General features: G+C 45.9%; 1 pseudogene; it reads left to right on the forward strand.

The window, feature by feature from the left end:
• Window positions 1-7047: 7047 nt before the first annotated feature.
• Window positions 7048-17332, forward strand: part of LOC148040160 (uncharacterized) — a 92512-nt pseudogene continuing 82227 nt past the window's right edge.

Here is a 17332-nt window from a genome sequence, read left to right on the forward strand (position 1 = left end):
GATAGTTACATGTTATGATGAAGGCGGGATCAGGGCAAGAAGAAAACTCACTAAGAAAATGGGCAATTGAGGTCCATAAGTCATCCTAAAAAAAGGTAAGGGATTTCTCTCTGACTTAGTTGCATTTACATTGGATATTTTAGGAAAATCATAATGGCCATGGATGTCGGGGTTGAAGTCCACTCCTACCCTTCTCGAATATAGCATGTATGTTGGGTCGTTTCTCTGGAAGGGTAGGGTGTTACAAAATGATATCTAGGAGTCCATATTTTCGTCATTCTTCTCCTCCACATTGGCTAGGACTCGTACCCCTTCACCCTCTTGGGCACCTCCATAACTTTATTTTTCCAATAATGCTATACTTCCACTACAAGATATAGGCCTTATATCGACGTTTAAACCGACGAAAATGCAAATAACAAAATTTGCCCCCGTCGTCGCAAAAAGCGTCGTTATTGGTGACGCCATAGAACAGTCGATATCACCGTCGGTACCAATGCCAATACCGACGCTGATAGTGGTGGTTTGCGACGTATATAACGACGCCAATAACGACGCGAGTAGTGAAGTTTGTGACGCTAATAGCGATGGTAATAGGGAAAAAAAATTTGCCATACAAAATAGTTTCTGCACTACTGTGTACAATGCGCTTGCAAACAAAAACAATGTATACTAAAATCATAAAACTGATACATGAAATAAATTCATGATTGCATAATAAGCGATTGGTACAGTCATGACAAGATATCACTAATACATAGAAAATGTCTACATAGATCAGGCGACTCAAAAATAAAGGTGTGTGAGATCCAGGGATCCAAGGGCGAGCTACATATCCTCGTCCCCCGAAAGCTCGTCCCGTTGCAAAGGAGCATCGAACGGACTCTGCAGAAAAAGAAACAACACATCAGTCCACCATACAATAATGCATTCAAATATCTCATGGTAACTACGGACAAGAAAGATGAGTGACTTACAGGGCCGTCGCGTCTATACAATCGGTCGATCAATGAAGTGAGACCATGCCTCTCTGCATATTGAGTCTCAAGGCCAGTCGGATCGCGATTTGTAATGGAGTGCTGCAAAGAAAACAAAATGCTAACTATTAGAAACATGATTGTTAATACAAAGAATATTTCAAAAAAATAAACAAGAAAAACAAAAGAACAACTTACAAAGTCCTCCAAATATGTCCTGTGGCCGCCACTCCCAAGATGATGGACCACTCTGGCCTCGAGTCGTGCCCTCGCCGCCTCGTGCTGCTGACTCCAACGTCCTGGAGAATCTGTAGCATCCTCCCTCAGTCAGTGCCAGTTGTCTGCATCTAACCATAGCTCGGGCTTTGCAGTCCCACTCTTGATTGCCTTGAGTGTGACGGATCGTCTATATGACATGCATGCACGCATGCAATCCATCATCCAGCCCGTAGAGAATCTATCTACTGAGGCTGGCACCGGAAACTCCTCGTGCAAGGATGCTACTATGTAGTCCTTGCTCCCCTCCGGTATGTTCTTCCAATGATCTAAGATGTGTCGAAAAACTTGTTGGCACAACTCTCTCATGCGAGCCATCACCCTCCTCCCCTCATCATTCATGATGATGGCTCCTGACCTACTGCCGACTAGATATCCATAACCCCCTAGAGTCTGCCTAAGATGGGTCCTCTCCCATCTGCATCCACTCTCTTGGGCATATCCAGGAGACCCTTGTGCATCCGGTGTACCGACCAGAGTAATATCTCTCGGAGTTGCACCCACAGGGGTGGCACCTGCTGACGGTTGAGAAAAAGCCAGAATAACTAGAGTAGACGTCCCCACAGGTGTGACAAATCCCTGAGGTGATGCAGCTCTAACTGAACGATGAGACGGATACACCCCGTCCGTGTCTCCACAGCATCCGCCTAAGCCTGAGCCATGCTCCTTGGAAGGGCCACAAGAGAGAGGAGTTGCACCTGTATCCCATGTCGACCGTGGGCTCACTGCCTCTGTATCTCTCCAGCATCCCCCTGATCCCAATGCACTCCCTCCCTCTGGCCCAAGTCGTGAGCGTCGAGCTCGTCTGCTCGCAGACGAAGCATCCGATCGCGCTGAAGCAGATCTAACAGAGCGCCCTGATAAAGACCGAGACAGCTCTTGGTCTGCCATCTCTCTGAATCTCGCAATCTGGTCTAGAGACATGCGTGTGAAGATGTCCTATAACTCCTCATCACTTATCCCTCGACTCATCCTAAAAATGTCACCTACATAGATACAAAATGATGTTAGAATAATCAATTTAAATCATACAAAGCACAGTAATATAAATCATTTAAAAAAAATCTCACTTAAAATGCATATCTTATGTATCCTTATAAGCGATTGGTCAACGAATTGAATAAGTGGATGCTCCAAGTATGAAGTATCCTATGGTCCCATGTTAATCTCCTAACACAACTCTGCATACATTGGAAGGTCGATAGACATGTCACCACAAAAGAATGAGTCCACCTCATTCTCAAAGAATTCTTGGACTACTATATTTCCATCATTGTTAGCCGATGCTAACTCCAAGCTTTCAACAGTCTCCACCCCTTGCAATATCGACCCCTCTATTTGCATATTATCTTCATCTATGCTTGAAACATCGCTTTGATCATATACTCTCACACTTCGGGGAGTTGAAGGTATAACATACCACCATCGAGGTTGTCGGGGTTTTGGATAGAAGATTACTTGTTCACAAACATGTACAAGAGAGTTCAAACCATTTTGACATAAACCATGTCGTAATACAAGTAGCAAGCAAATGAGTCCATGCACCTGTTCACAATGGGCCCGAAACACAAAGGTGTCGTGCAAATCCGTCCATTTTTTTTCGGAATCTATTTTGAGAAATCCAGATGGACCTCGTTGAACTGTTTCTCGAGCTCCTGCAAGTACATTTTGAACCACTGCACATCGAATAGTATCATGGAGAAGCTACCGTAATCCACCGTAACAATACTTTGCAAGTTCCCAAAATATTCCATCTCATCCACAACCATATTTGGATCTGTTGCTCATCGCCGGCTCTCTTGCTCGAACCTTGCCATGATACCACAGTCCATTGCAAAAATGTCGTCCGCATGACCACACTGCACTATATATTTTGTACTGTGTATTGAAACACTCAAATTAGATGTCGCATATAAAATTTAGATACGACAAATTCTAAACCCCTTATCACCTTTGGACTACATCCCCTCGAGAATTCCCACTCCTCGATTGAGACCTCTATCCCTTCGCGAGACTCTACAGTCAAAGCTCCATGCAACCATCGCATTGACATAAACCGCGGCCCACATTCTTGAAAATATGCATGGGATCCAACAAGTGGTTGACCTCTAAGTGGGTCCAATATGGCAACTCGTACAAAACTGAGAACCGTCGCATTCCATTTGGATGTGATTCCGCGTGGACCATTTTCAGCTCGTACTAGCTTGCGGTGTTCATATGTGTCGGAGGTCGTCCAAGGAAACCTTCCCTAAGTTCATGATCCTTTGGCAAGAAAGAAACGTGTCCTTGATATACCATCTTCTTCATGGTTCGTGACCTTTGGGAGTCTATCTGTGGCCCGCAAAATGGACATGCATGATAACCTGAGGTAACCAGACATGTTCCAACACCACGACCTAGTGAATACTTGCTTGAACGAGATAAAATATAGATATTACCAGCGAGATCAGAGGCCTACTCACCTGATCACTCTCCGAATCCCGGAAAGTCATGCATCGTCCATATGAGAATGGCTCGAATATTGGCTGACCGCCGACCATCGCGCCTGCTCATATCTTGCACGGTGACCCCCTCCTCCCACAAAATCTTAAGCTCATCGACTAATGGACGAAGATACACGTCCATATTTTTGACTTTGTAGCGGCCGGGGATGAGCAAGCTAAGGATGAAATGCCCTTTCTTCGTAGAAAGCCATGGAGGGATATTGTAGTTGACAAGGACTATAGGCCACACAATGTAAGAAGTTGAGCACAGACCGAATGGGTTCACGCCATCCATTGCAAGATCGAGCCGAAGATTCCTTGGCTCTCGAGCAAAGCCTGGGAAGGTAGAGTCAATGTGGCTCCATGCGGGTGAATCTGCTTATATTCATTGAACTCCATTCGTGGACCTATTCTGTGCATGCCACGTTGTCAAGCTCACCATGCCGGACGTACAAAACATGTGGTTTGTGCGGGGGATAAGCAGAAAGTGTTTGAGAACTTTTTGAGGGATGGTTTGCCCTTGCAAGTCCTGTCGATACTTGTGAGCACCACACTTTGGACATGTCTCCATAGTCTCGTATTCTCCTCGAAACAGTATGCAATCGTTGATACATGCACGGATTTTATTGTAGTCCATGCCAAGCTTTCGTAAAACATGTCGTGCATCATCATGAGACTCAGGCATGGTATTTGTAGGTGGTAATATATGATATTTCAATAACCTTTAAAAAATCATAAAACACCTTGAAAAAGCACAAATTTTTATAATAATAGTGTCAAAAAAAAATTCAATGAAGCATATGTACAAGGTACCTGAACAACTCGGTCTTACTCATATCGCTCCACCCGTATTTTTCTTGCACACTTAAGAGTGCAAGAAGTGTCTTCAGCCAAGATACTCAGCACCCATCATATAATGGTATGGATGCTTCCTCTCTAAGTGGATCAAAAGTCTTGACATCCATAGGAATCAATGCATCGATCATTGCCTCCATCTCAGGCTCCAAGATTGTAGGTAGGTCTGGAAGGTTGCCTATCTCCTCTGGCATTGACGGTATAGATTGGCCTTGCGAGTGGTGGATTGGCTCTTGCACTCCATCCGTCACACACCCACGTACTCTTCTAATTGGCCACAAAGGGTGCACTCCCCCTTGGGACGAGACATCGCCTCCCTGGATAGAAAATTAGCCAGCGAGACCAAATCTTATTGTATATGGTATTCAATTAGCTTGAGAGTACAATGCATGATTGATATTAACTTCAAATTACCATTTGCTGAAAATCCGCAATTGCCTGATCAATGATCTCAGATTGAAACTCGCCAAATCGTCGTACGTGTTCTATAGACAATCGATGTTTTCGGTCTAATTGCCAGCTTGCATTGAGAGCAAGAACGTGGGACATGCTGATTAAGATACACCTCGCGATCTTGAACAACAAGACCTTCTTCGTTTTCCATTTTGTCTACGTTACAACAAACAATTTGTTTTTGTTATCATTCTTTTCTTTTCTTAGATTGTTATCCTCTCCTTCCATCTCTCTCTTTTTCTATGACCTAGCATATAGTATCAACTGACAACTTATACAGTCTTTCAGCATACAGATTATCTTGGTGCTTTTTATACAATACTGATCAATGGACAACTTGTAGAGTATCTCTTTCTAAAATAGCAAGAAGGGACGTGAAGGACTTCAGTTTTTGAGCAGCCAGTTTATAAATCAGATTTGTTTCTTTTATGAAGCTGAAGCTGTTGATGTTGAACAGGGTTGTAATCAAACGGGTGAAGTGTAGTTAGTATTGCATGCATCCAGGTCTATTTGCCACATTCAAGCGCCCTCTCTCTCAGACCGAGACAGCTCCTGGTCTACCCTCTCTCTTTTTCTCTCTCCTCTCTCTCATTCCTCTCCCTCCCTTGCCCTCTCTCATTCCTTTTTCTCTCTCCTCTCTCTCTCATTCCTTTTTCTCTCTCCTCTTCCTCTCTCATTTCCTTTTTCTCTCTCCTCTCCCTCTCTCATTTCCTCTCCCTCCCTTGCCCTCACCCTCTCTTTTTCTCTTTCCCTATTAGGTTTAATGATTTTTCTCTTTTTCTCTCTCCTCTCTCTCTCATTTTTTCTCTCTCCTCTCCCTCTCTCATTTACCTTTCTCTCTTTCTCTCCCTCTCTCATTTCCTGTCCCTTCCTCACCCTGACCCTCTCTCTTTCTCTTTATTAGATTTAATAAATTTTTCTATTTTTCTCTCTCCTCTCCCTGTCTCATTTTCCTTTCTTTCTTTCTCTCCCTCTCTCATTTCCTCTCCCTCCCTCACCCTGACTCTCTCTTTCTCTATTTTTCCATTAGGTTTAATGATCTTTCTCACTTTTTTCTCTCTCATTTCTTTTTCTCTCTCCTCTCCCTCTCTCATTTCCTTTTCTCTCTTCCTCTTCCTCTCTCATTTCCTCTCCCTCCCTCACCCTCACCCTCACCCACACCCTCTCTTTCTCTATTTGCCTATTATGGCCCACATCTAATCTCTTTTTCTCTCTCCTCCCATTCTCTCTTTTTTCTCTCTTCTCTTTCTCTCTCATTTTCTCTCTCTCTTCCTCCCCCTCCCTCTCCCTCTCTTTAATTTCCCTCTCTTTCTCCCTCTCCCTCTCCTATATTTCTTCTCCCTCTCTCATTATATACAAATTATACAAAAAATAAATAAAAAAGAGAGAGAATACACTCTCTCTTCCTCTCGTTCTCTCATTTCATCCCCCTCCCTCTTCCATTTCCTCCCTCTCCCTCTCCCTCTCTTTCTCTCTCTCTCCCTCCCTCCCCCTCCCTCTCCCATTTCCTCCCTCTCCCTCTCTTTCTCTCTCATTTCCTCTCTCTCTCTCTCTCAATATATATATACAAATCATATAAGCAAAAGTAAAAGAGAGAGAGAATGCACTTTCCCTCCCTCTCCCTCTCTAATTTCCTCCCCATCCCTCTCCCTCTCCCTCTCCCTCTCCCTCTCCCTCTCCCTCTCTTTCTCTTTCTCTCCCTCTCTCATTTCCTCCCCCCTCCCTCTCCCTCTCCCTCTTTCTCTTTCTCTTTCTCTTTCTCTTTCTCTTTCTCTCTCTTTCTCTCCCTCTCTTTCTCTTTCTCTCCCTCTCTCATTTCCTCCCCCCTCCCTCTCCCTCTCTTTCTCTTTCTTAGTTTTCCACATCACACATACACGCACCCCCCTCGGACCGATACCATGCCACAGAACAGGTGGTATGATGATGAGTGCAGAGATCTACGTCGACAGCTACGCGATTTGGAGGCCAGAGGAGAGATCACACACAGAAAGGCGCAGAGACGCATGCACCGCTTGACCCACCGTAAAAAGCGGGAATGGGAGGAGGAGAGATATTGTGATATATACCTCCTTCTTATGAGCAGAGATTGTGCAGAGGCATGGAGGCAGATCAGAGAACCACAATCACCCACACTGATACATGACCCTACAGTATGGCATGGATACGCATAGAGTTTATATCATATACCCGCACAGTTGCTGATACCCACACCATGTACACCGAGACCGGGTATTTCATCCTTTTTCACCACTAGTATGGTGAAACATGCTATCTCACGGTTACAGCATGGCCGCGCTCGAGACCAGTTTGATCTTCAGGCAGAGCATATTATATATGGCAGAGACACATTGGCTCCACTCATTGTTCACCTCTTCAACCGTGCATTTTCTGAGGGGTTCCCTGACTCGTGGACAGAGCACACCATTGTACTTATCCACAAGTGAGGGGATCCTATGGATCCTAACACATATAGGACCATCATGATTGGGCCAGTTTTGGCCAAACTTTATGGCACGGTGATGGAGGAGGAGCTCAGCACGTTGGCAGAGAGAGAGTGCATGCGCACACCCAGTCAGGCAGGGTTCAGACGGGCATTTTCTACCATAGACCACATGTTCACTCTCCGTTGTCTGATCAACCGGACACGAGTGAAGAAACAGAGATTGTACTGTTGCTTTGTGGATTTCCGCAAAGCCTTTGTCATGGTTCCGAGAGAGAGGCTTTTTCAGACGCCTACTTGATCTGGGGGTGGATGATGACATGATTTGGGGTATTTATGCACTATATGAGTGGGTTACTGGCAGAGTCAGATGTCCAGGAGGTATATCAGATCCCCTTGTGAGCACCATTGGTGTGAAACAAGGATGCCCACTCTCACCGACTCTATTTGGGCTATACATTGATGAGATAGCAGATTTTATTCAACAGCGAGCCGGTGGAGGTATAGATCTAAGTGGAGCCACAGTTCATATCTTACTATATGCAGATGACATTGTGTTGGTCTCAGACTCAGCTCAGGGATTACAATAGCATTTATTAGCATTGGATGATTTTTGCATACAGAGAGGCATGACAGTGAACCTTGGTAGAACCAAGGTTCTTATATTCCATACATCAGCTCAGATACGCAGACAAAGTATTTTCATGGCAACAAGAGGGAGTATTGAGGCCGTTGGATCATATGTATATTTGGGAGTCACCTTTACAGCAGCTTCAGGGACTTTCTCGATGACACAGGTAGCTCGTGACCGCCTCACTAGAGGATACTCAGCATTGGCTCTTATGGAGCGACAGTGTCATCAGGCACATTTCCAGGAGCCCCACACCAAGGGGTGGCTCTTTGATACTTTAGTCACTCCAGCACTAATGTATGGAGCAGCTATATGGGGGCCAGGCCTTGCCGATTATGTATGGACATTGATGGAGAGACCTTAGGTGATTATGATATCTAGATTGATTCGCAGCAAGGCCTCAGTCCCACATGACATTGTGCGAGCAGAGCTTGCCACACCGCCCCCATGCTAGTCGAGGCATTATTTCAGACAGTCTGCTTCCTACACAGATTTCAGGATATGGACAGAGATCGCATTGCATATAGAGCATATATGGCATCTCAGGAGATGGCTCGAGCGGGGGATACCACATCATGGTATGCACAGACTAGAGCTTGGTTTGACAGACATGGGCTGGACATTGATAGACTCCCACCTCTTCTATATGATACTCAGGCTCCCACTTACTTTGAGAGGAACAGAGTCATCAGATAGGAGATATGGCATATTTATATACAGAGGACATGGGTCAGCCCTGCACAGTGCCATCGAAGATGGCACATTATTATACACAGTTCTTGAGAATATCAGAACAGGGATTCATAGAGATTCTGAGATATATGCAGATCTATATGCCACATCGATTGAGAGTTCTTATTGGACAACTCAGGGTATCATCACATCAGCTTATGATTGAGAGTGGCAGAGCCAGTGGCATCCCACGGGAGGAGAGGATATGCCCCCTTTGCAGATCAGAGGTGGAGAGTGAGGAGCATTTTGTTCTCAGATGCCCGGCATACTCAGAGTTGAGATCTAGATACACATTGAGCAGCTCACTTCAGGGATGCATGACTGATATGGATCAGAGATCATTTGGTCATTTTCTGGGAGAGGCATGGCACATCAGAGATCAGAGCACACAACGGGTCCCAGTCAGAGAGGGGCCCACCCAGACGACTATTACACAGTTCTTTCAGACAGACAGAGTGAGAGCTACTGTACCAGCCTCCAGCCAAACCTCCGGGCTCACACTACAGCAGGCTGAGGACCAGCGTACCCGATGTCGCATGAGGATCCGTGGGTTTCGGACCCCACAGCCACACCGACAAGAGATCCGGAGGATTCTTGATCTACATCGATAGCAGACTGAGATCCGACGACACTCGACACATTGGATCTCAGATCTCCAGTTTGCTCTTTCTCCACCGCCGATGTACCACATCCTGCATCCAGGAGGGATCACTTGCTATTAGCGACTTCGACGAGTGCTACTACATCCCAGGATAGTATATCTCCTTGCATCTGTTACATATACACATCGCACCACTTTATCACAGCCGACAGTTGTTCCCCTATCACAGCCAACATTTGTTCCCCTTTTGTAGCCATTATTTGGAGTACTAGAGCTACATACGCACATACACATACATGACACTTATCACACTCACAGCACCGTATTTTCAGTTTCCAGTTTTTTAGCTTTTCATTCAGCACTTTTATTTTGGATAGCTGGACCTCATCAATTGTATCACAGTTTGTCTCATAGGCTAGTTTTGGTCTTTAGAAGACGTTAATATAACTTTCTTTCTTTCTTTCTTTTCTCTCCCTCTCTCATTCCCTCTCCCTCTCACTCTCTCATTTCCTCTCTCTCTTCCTCCCTCTCCCTCTCTTTAATTTCCCTCTCTTTCTCCCTCTCCCTCTCCCTCATTTCTTCTCCCTCTCTCATTATATACAAACTATGCAAAAAATAAATAAATAAGAGAGAGACTACACTCCCCCTCCCTCTCGTTCTCTCATTTCACCCCCCTCCCTCTTCCATTTCCTCCCTCTCCCTCTCTCTCCCTCTCCCTCTCCCTCTCTTTCTCTCATTTCCTCTCCCTCTCTCAATATATATACACAAATTATATAAGAAAAAGTAAATGAGAGAGCGAGAATGCACTCTCCCTCCCTCTCCCTCTCTCATTTCCTCCCCATCCCTCTCCCTCTCCCCATCCCTCTCCCTCTCCTTCTCTTTCTCTTTCTCTCCCTCTCTCATTTTCTCCCTCCTCCCTCTCCCTCTCTTTCTCTTTCTCTTTCTCTTTCTCTCCCCCTCTCTTTCTCTTTCTCTCCCTCCCTCTTCCTCTCCCTCTCCCTCTCTTTCTCTCTCATTTCCTCTCCTAAACAAGCAAAAGAAAGAGAGAATTAAACTCTAAACAAGCAAAAGAAGGAGAGAATGGACTCACTGATGAGATATGGCGAGGGTTTGGCAGCTCCTCTTCGCGATGAAGGCTCCTCCTCTCCTTCGCGAACGGCAGCGGCAGTGGTGGCAAGCCTTCTTCCTCTCCCTCTCCCACCCTATGCAAGACGGTTGCTCTCTCTCTCGCTCTCCCTCTCAAAACGTTTGACAAAAATGCGCGAAATGAACCGCGCTTGGGTTTTGCCCTGTTTTTTTTTCCCTATGGGGTGTTGCTATTTGCGACGCAAATGCGACGCAAATAGTGACCACTACAAGATATAGACCTTATAGCGACGTTTAAAGCGACGAAAATACAAACAACAAAATTTGCCCCCGTCGTCGCAAAAAGCGTCGTTATTGACGACGCCATGGAATCGTCGCTATTTGCGTCGCTATATGCGTCGCAAAGCGTCGCTATTTGCGTCGCTATTTGCGTCGCTATTTGCGATTTGCGACGCATATAGCGACGCAAATAGCGACGCATATAGCGACGGTTGCAGAGAATTTGCGACGCTGATAGCGACGACAATAGCGACGCCTGCAGTAAATTTGCGACGCAAATAGTGACGGTAACAGAGGAAAAAAAAATTTTGTGGCAGGGCAGCAAGCTGCCCTGCCACATATAGCACTGTGTGCTGTATGAGAGCCATACAAAATAGTTTCTGCACTGCTGCATACAAAGCGTTTGCAAACAAAAAGAATCTATACTGAAATCATAAAACAGATAGATGAAATAAATACATGATATCGCATAAAATGCGATTGGTACAATCATAAAACAATATCACTAATACATAGAAAATGTCTACATAGATCGGGCGACTAAAAACTAAAGGTATGTGAGCGCTAAGGATCCGAGGGCGAGCTACAAATCGTCGTCCCCCGAAAGCTCGTCCCTCTGCAAAGGAGCATCAAACGGATTCTGCAGAAAAAGAAACAACATATCAATCCACCATACAATAATGCATTCAAATATCTCATGGTAACTACGGACATGAAAGATGAGAGACTTACTGGGCCGCCGCGTCTGTACAATCGGTCGATCAATGATCTGAGACCGTGCCTCTCTGCATATTGAGTCTCAAGGCCTTGCGGATCACGATTTGTAATGGAGTGCTGCAAAGAAAATAAAATGCTAACTGTTAGAAATATGATTGTCAGTACAAATAATATCTCAAAAAAACAAATAAGCAAAACAAAAGAGAAACTTACAAAGTCCTCCAAATATGTCCTGTGGCCGCCACTCCCAAGATGATGTACCGATCCGGCCTCGATTCGTGCCCTCGCCGCCTCCCGCTGCTGACTCCAACGTCCTGGCGAATTTGTAGCCTCCTCCCTCAGTCGGCGCCAGTCCTCTGCATCTAACCACTCGGGCTTTGGAGCCCCACTCTTGATTGCCTTGTGTGCGTCGGATCGTCTATGTGACATGTATGCACGCATGCAATCCATCATCCAGCCCGTAGAGAATCTATCCACTGCGGCTGGCACCGGGAACTCCTCATGCAAGGATGCTACTATGTACTCCTTGCTCCCCTCCGGTATGTTCCTCCAATGATCCAGGACGTTGTGCCGAAAAACTTGTTGGCACAACTCCCTCATGCGAGCTATCACCCTCCTCCCCTCATCATTCATGATGATAGCTCCTGACCTGCCATCCACTAGGTATCCATAATCCCTAGGAGTGTGCCTCGTATGGGCCCTCTCCCATCTCCGTCCACGCTCCTGGGCATATCCAGGAGACCCCTGAACATCCGGTGTACCGACGGGGGTACCCTCTCCCGGAGTGCCACTGAAAGGGGTGCCACCAGAGGGGGTGCCACCAAAAGGAGTGCCACCAGAGGGGGTGCCACCAAAAGGAGTGCCACCAGAGGGGGTGCCACCAAAAGGAGTGCCACCAAAAGGCGTGACATCTGCCGACGGCTGCGCAAAAGCCGGAGTAACTGGAGTGGACGTCCCCACAGGTGTGACAAATCCTGGAGGTGACCGAGCTCTAGCTGAACGACGAGACGGAGACACCGCGTCCGTGTCTCCACAGCAGCACCCCCCTGATCCTCCTGCAGTCGCAGTCCCTCCCTCTGGCCCAAGTCGCGAGCGTCGAGATCGTCTGCTCGAAGCTGAAGCATCTGATCGCACTGAAGCTGATCTAGCAGAGCGCCCTGACGAAGAACGAGACAGCTCCTGATCTGCTATCTCTCTGAATCTCGCGAGCTGATCTGGAGACATACGTGCCATCATCTCCTGAAACTCCTCATCGCTCATCCCTCGACTCATCCTGAAAATAAAGATACCTGCAGAGATAAAAAATAATGTTAGAATAATCAATTGAAACTATACAAAGCGCATTAATATAAATCATTTTTGAAAAATCCATCTTAAAATGCATATCTTATCTACCTTTATGGAAGATCTAAACAACGAATTGAGTAATACAATTCTCCAAGAATGAAGTATTCTATGGTCCCATGTTAATCTCTTGACATAACTCTGCATACACTGGAAGGTCGATAGACATGTCACCACAAAAGAACGAGTCTGCCTCGTTCTCAAAAAATTCTACGACTTCTGTATTTCCATCATTGTTAGCCGATGCGGGCTCCAAGCTTGCGGTGGCCTCCACCCCTTGTAATTTCGATCCCTCTATTTGCATATATTCTTCATCTATGCCTGGAACATCGCTTTGATCGTATACTCTCGCACCTCTAGGAGTTGAAGGTATAACATACCACCATCGAGGTTGTCGGGGATTTGGATAGAAGATTACCTGTTCACAAACACTTACAAACCGTCTTCAAACCATTGTGACATAAAGCATGTCGTATTACAATTAGCAAGCAAATGACTAGAAGATTACCTGTTCACAATGTGCCGGCAACACAAAGGTGTCGCACAAATCCATCCATTTTTTTTCGGAATCTATTTCGAGAAATCCAGATGGACCTCGTCGAACCGTTGCGCCAGCTCCTCCAAGTACCACTTTGAACCACTGCACATCGAATATTATCATGGAGAAGCTACGGTAATCCACCGTAATAATACTTTGCAAATTCCCAAAATACTCCATCTCATCCACAACCGTGTTCGGATCCGTTGCTCGTCGCCGGCTCTCTTGCTCAAACCTTGCCATGACACCACAGTCCATTGTGGAGCGCATTTTGTCAATACGCTCCACCCGAAAATGCCGTCCGCGCGACCACGCTGCACTATATATTTTGTACTGCACATTGAAACACTCAAATTAGATGTAGCAAACAAATTCAGATACGACACATTCTAAACCCCTCATTACCTTTGGACTACATCCCCTCGAGAACTCCCACTCCTCCATTGAGACCTCTGCCCCTTCGCTGGATGCTGCGATCAAGGCTCCATGCAACCATCGTGTTGACATAAACCACGGCATCTCCTCCATGCCTTCGGGATATCGAATCGGTCGGTGACGCGTACTGCGTCGGAATTCAGCTCGCGCTTCCTCTCGATCTTGCCTTGCAATCTGGTACTTGGCGAGCCACGTCTCCATGGAGGCATGGTGCAACATACAAAAGCGATTCACTTTCTCTTCCATTGAGGCATCCATTCTTTTTTCTACCCCATTTCCAACCACCACATCTCCAGTCAGCCTGTCATCGTCCTTGAGCGTCCATAGCATTTCATTGTCTGGTTCCACCGTTGGTAGCCATTGTGAGATATGCACTAATGCCTCTGACACCAACCAACCCTCCGCCATGCTACCTTCCGGACGAGCTCGTTGTCGCACAAAGCCTTTCAGGGTTTTCATGAAGCGCTCCAGGAAGAACATCCATCGCGTATGGACAGGTCCAGCAATCTCCACTTCGTCCACAAGATGCACAAGAAGGTGAACTTGTATCGTGAGCATGCTAGTGGGCAGGTATTTCTCAAAGAGACAGACCGTCTCAACTGCTCCCCGCCTTGCGGATTCAATAGAGGACGTCTTAATCTCTTTCTGTGAGATCCATTGCACCAAAGTCGACAGCTTGTAAATGGCCCCGCGAATTTCTGGAGTTAGGCATCCCGCGATCGCGATCGGTAGGACAAACTGCCACAAATGAGAAAGCATTAAGAATAATGGTCACTTTTCAAATTTCAAAATGTCCACGCTTATTAAAATCCATTCTGTTCACAAACCTGACATATCTTATGCCAATCATGGGATTTTAGCCCAGACATTTGGTCATCTTTAGAAAATGCGGACCTGAGAGAACGCATCATACCCGTCGGAGTGCGGATAGACTTGATTACTTGCTTCACAATGCGCTCTTCTTTGGTAGACAAAACCCAGGGAGCGCGAGGAAGCTGCACTCCCCCTTCAGCACTCGACTGCGGCCAAAGCGCCTCCATCTTACCTACCTCCTTTAAATCCATTCGTGACCCTATAGTGTCTCTCTTTCCTGTGATGTGGTCCCATAGCAAGCTGCCCACATTTTTGAAAATATGCATGGGATCCAACAAGTGGTTGACCTGTAAGTGGGTCCAATATGGCAACTCGTAGAAAACTGAGAACCGTCGCATTCCATTTGGATGTGATTCCGGGTTTACCATTTTCAGCTCGTACCAGCTTGCAGCGTTCATACGTGCTGGAGGTCGTCCAAGAAAACCTTCCCTGAGTTCATGATCCTCCGGCAAGAAAGTGGCGTGTCCTTGATATACCATCTTCTTCATGGTTCGTGACCTTCGGGAGTCTAACTGTGGCCCACACAATGGACATGCATGATAACCTGAGGTAACGAGACCTGCAAGGCGATCCACGACCTAGTGAATACTTGATTGAATGAAATAAAATATAGATATTACCGGCGTGAACAAAGGTCTGCTCACCTGAGCACTCTCCCAATCCTGGAAAGTCATGCATCGTCCACATGAGAATGGCTCGAATGTTGGCTGACCGCCGACCATCGCGCCTGCTCATATCTTGCACCGTGACCCCTCCTCCCACAAAATCTTAAGCTCATCGACTAATGGACGAAGATACACGTCCATATTTTTTACTTTGTAGCGGCCCGGGACAAGCAAGCTAAGGATGAGATGTCCTTTCTTCGTAGAAAGCCATGGAGGAATGTTGTAGTTGACAAGCACTATAGGCCACACACTGTAAGAAGTCGAGCGCAGACCGAATGGGTTCACACCATCCATGGCGAGACCGAGCCGAAGATTCCTTGGCTCTCGCGCAAAGCCTGGGAAGGTAGAGTCAATGTGGCTCCATGCGCGCGAATCTGCTGATATTCGTTGCACTCCATCCGTAGACCTATTCTGCACATGCCACGTTGTCAAGCTTGCCATGGCAGACGTGCGAAACATGTGGTTTATGCGGGGGATGAGCGGAAAGTGTCTGAGGACTTTTTGAGGGATGGTCTGCCCTTGCAAGTCCTGTCGATACCTGTGAGCACCACACTTTGGACATGTCTCCATAGTCTCGTATTCATCTCGAAACAATATGCAGTCGTTGATACATGCATGGATGTTATTGTAGTCCATGCCAAGCTTCCGTAAAACATGTCGTGCATCATCACGAGACTCAGGCATGGTGTTTGCAGGTGGCAATATATGATATTTCAATAACCTGAAAACATCATAAAACACCTTGAAAAATCCATCCATATTTACAATAATACTGTTTAAAAAAAAAACAATGAAGTCTGTATGCAAGGTACCTGAATAACTCAGTCACACTCGTATCGCTCCAACCGTATTTCGCTTGCACACTTAAGAGTGCAAGCAATGTCTTCAACCGAGATACTCGGCACCCATCATATAATGGTATGGATGCTTCCTCTCTAAGCGGGTCAGATGTCTCAACATCCATGGAAATCAATGCATCGATCATTGCCTCCATCTCAGGCTCCAAGATTGTAGGCAAGTCGGGAAGGTTGTCTGTCTCCTCTGGCATTGACGATATAGATGGGCCTTGCGAGTGGTCTATTGGCTCCTGCCATCCATCCATCTCACGTCCACGAACCCTTCTAATTGGCCGCAAAGGGTGCACTCCCCCTTGGGTCGAGACATCACCCCCCTGGACACAAAATTTGCCAACAAGACCCAATCTTATTGTGTATGGTTTTCAATTAGCTTGAGAGTACAATGCATGAAAAATGCTAACTTGAAAATACCGTTTGCTGAAAATCTGCAATTGCCTGATCAATAATCTCAGGTTGAAACTCGCCAAATCGTCGTACGTGTTCTATAGACAATCGGCGTTTTCGTCTAATTGCCAACTTGCATTGAGAGCAAGGACATGGGACACGCTGATTAAGATACGACTCGCGGTCTTGAACAATAGGACCTTCTTCGTTTGCCATCTTATCTACATTACAGCAAACGAGGCTTAAATGGATAGCTTTTTGGAGATGTACGTCAACTTGCAAGTTGACCATAAACCTTGCATTGTATATAGTAGTCGAGAGATTTTCCGATGTTATATCTCGGCCTTGTATCATGCTCAACGATTTGTTTGTCCCGGTAGATAATTTTTTGTTATATCTCGGCTTTGAGTATAAGTAATCCATTTTAAAATTAATGCGCGCCATCTATGAAATTTTACAACTATAGTAATAAAATTTATTTCAATCAATTCTACTCATAGTCATAAGACCTGAGAGAAATTATCCTATACTCAATTTAAGGGATCTCCACTTCTATAACAATAATTTTGGGTTAATTTTGATGAAGTACGTGGCCGTATGCAAAGCACATTGCATACCATTATCGATACGTATATTATCTTAAATTTCATTCCCTTCCCTCTCCCTCTCCCTCTCCCTCACCCTCTCCCTCTCCCTCTCTTTCTCT

Source organism: Lygodium microphyllum, chromosome 2 (genome assembly GCF_053477565.2).
Source record: "Lygodium microphyllum isolate KBCC chromosome 2, Lygodium_microphyllum_v1.1.10, whole genome shotgun sequence".
NCBI lineage: Eukaryota > Viridiplantae > Streptophyta > Polypodiopsida > Schizaeales > Lygodiaceae > Lygodium > Lygodium microphyllum.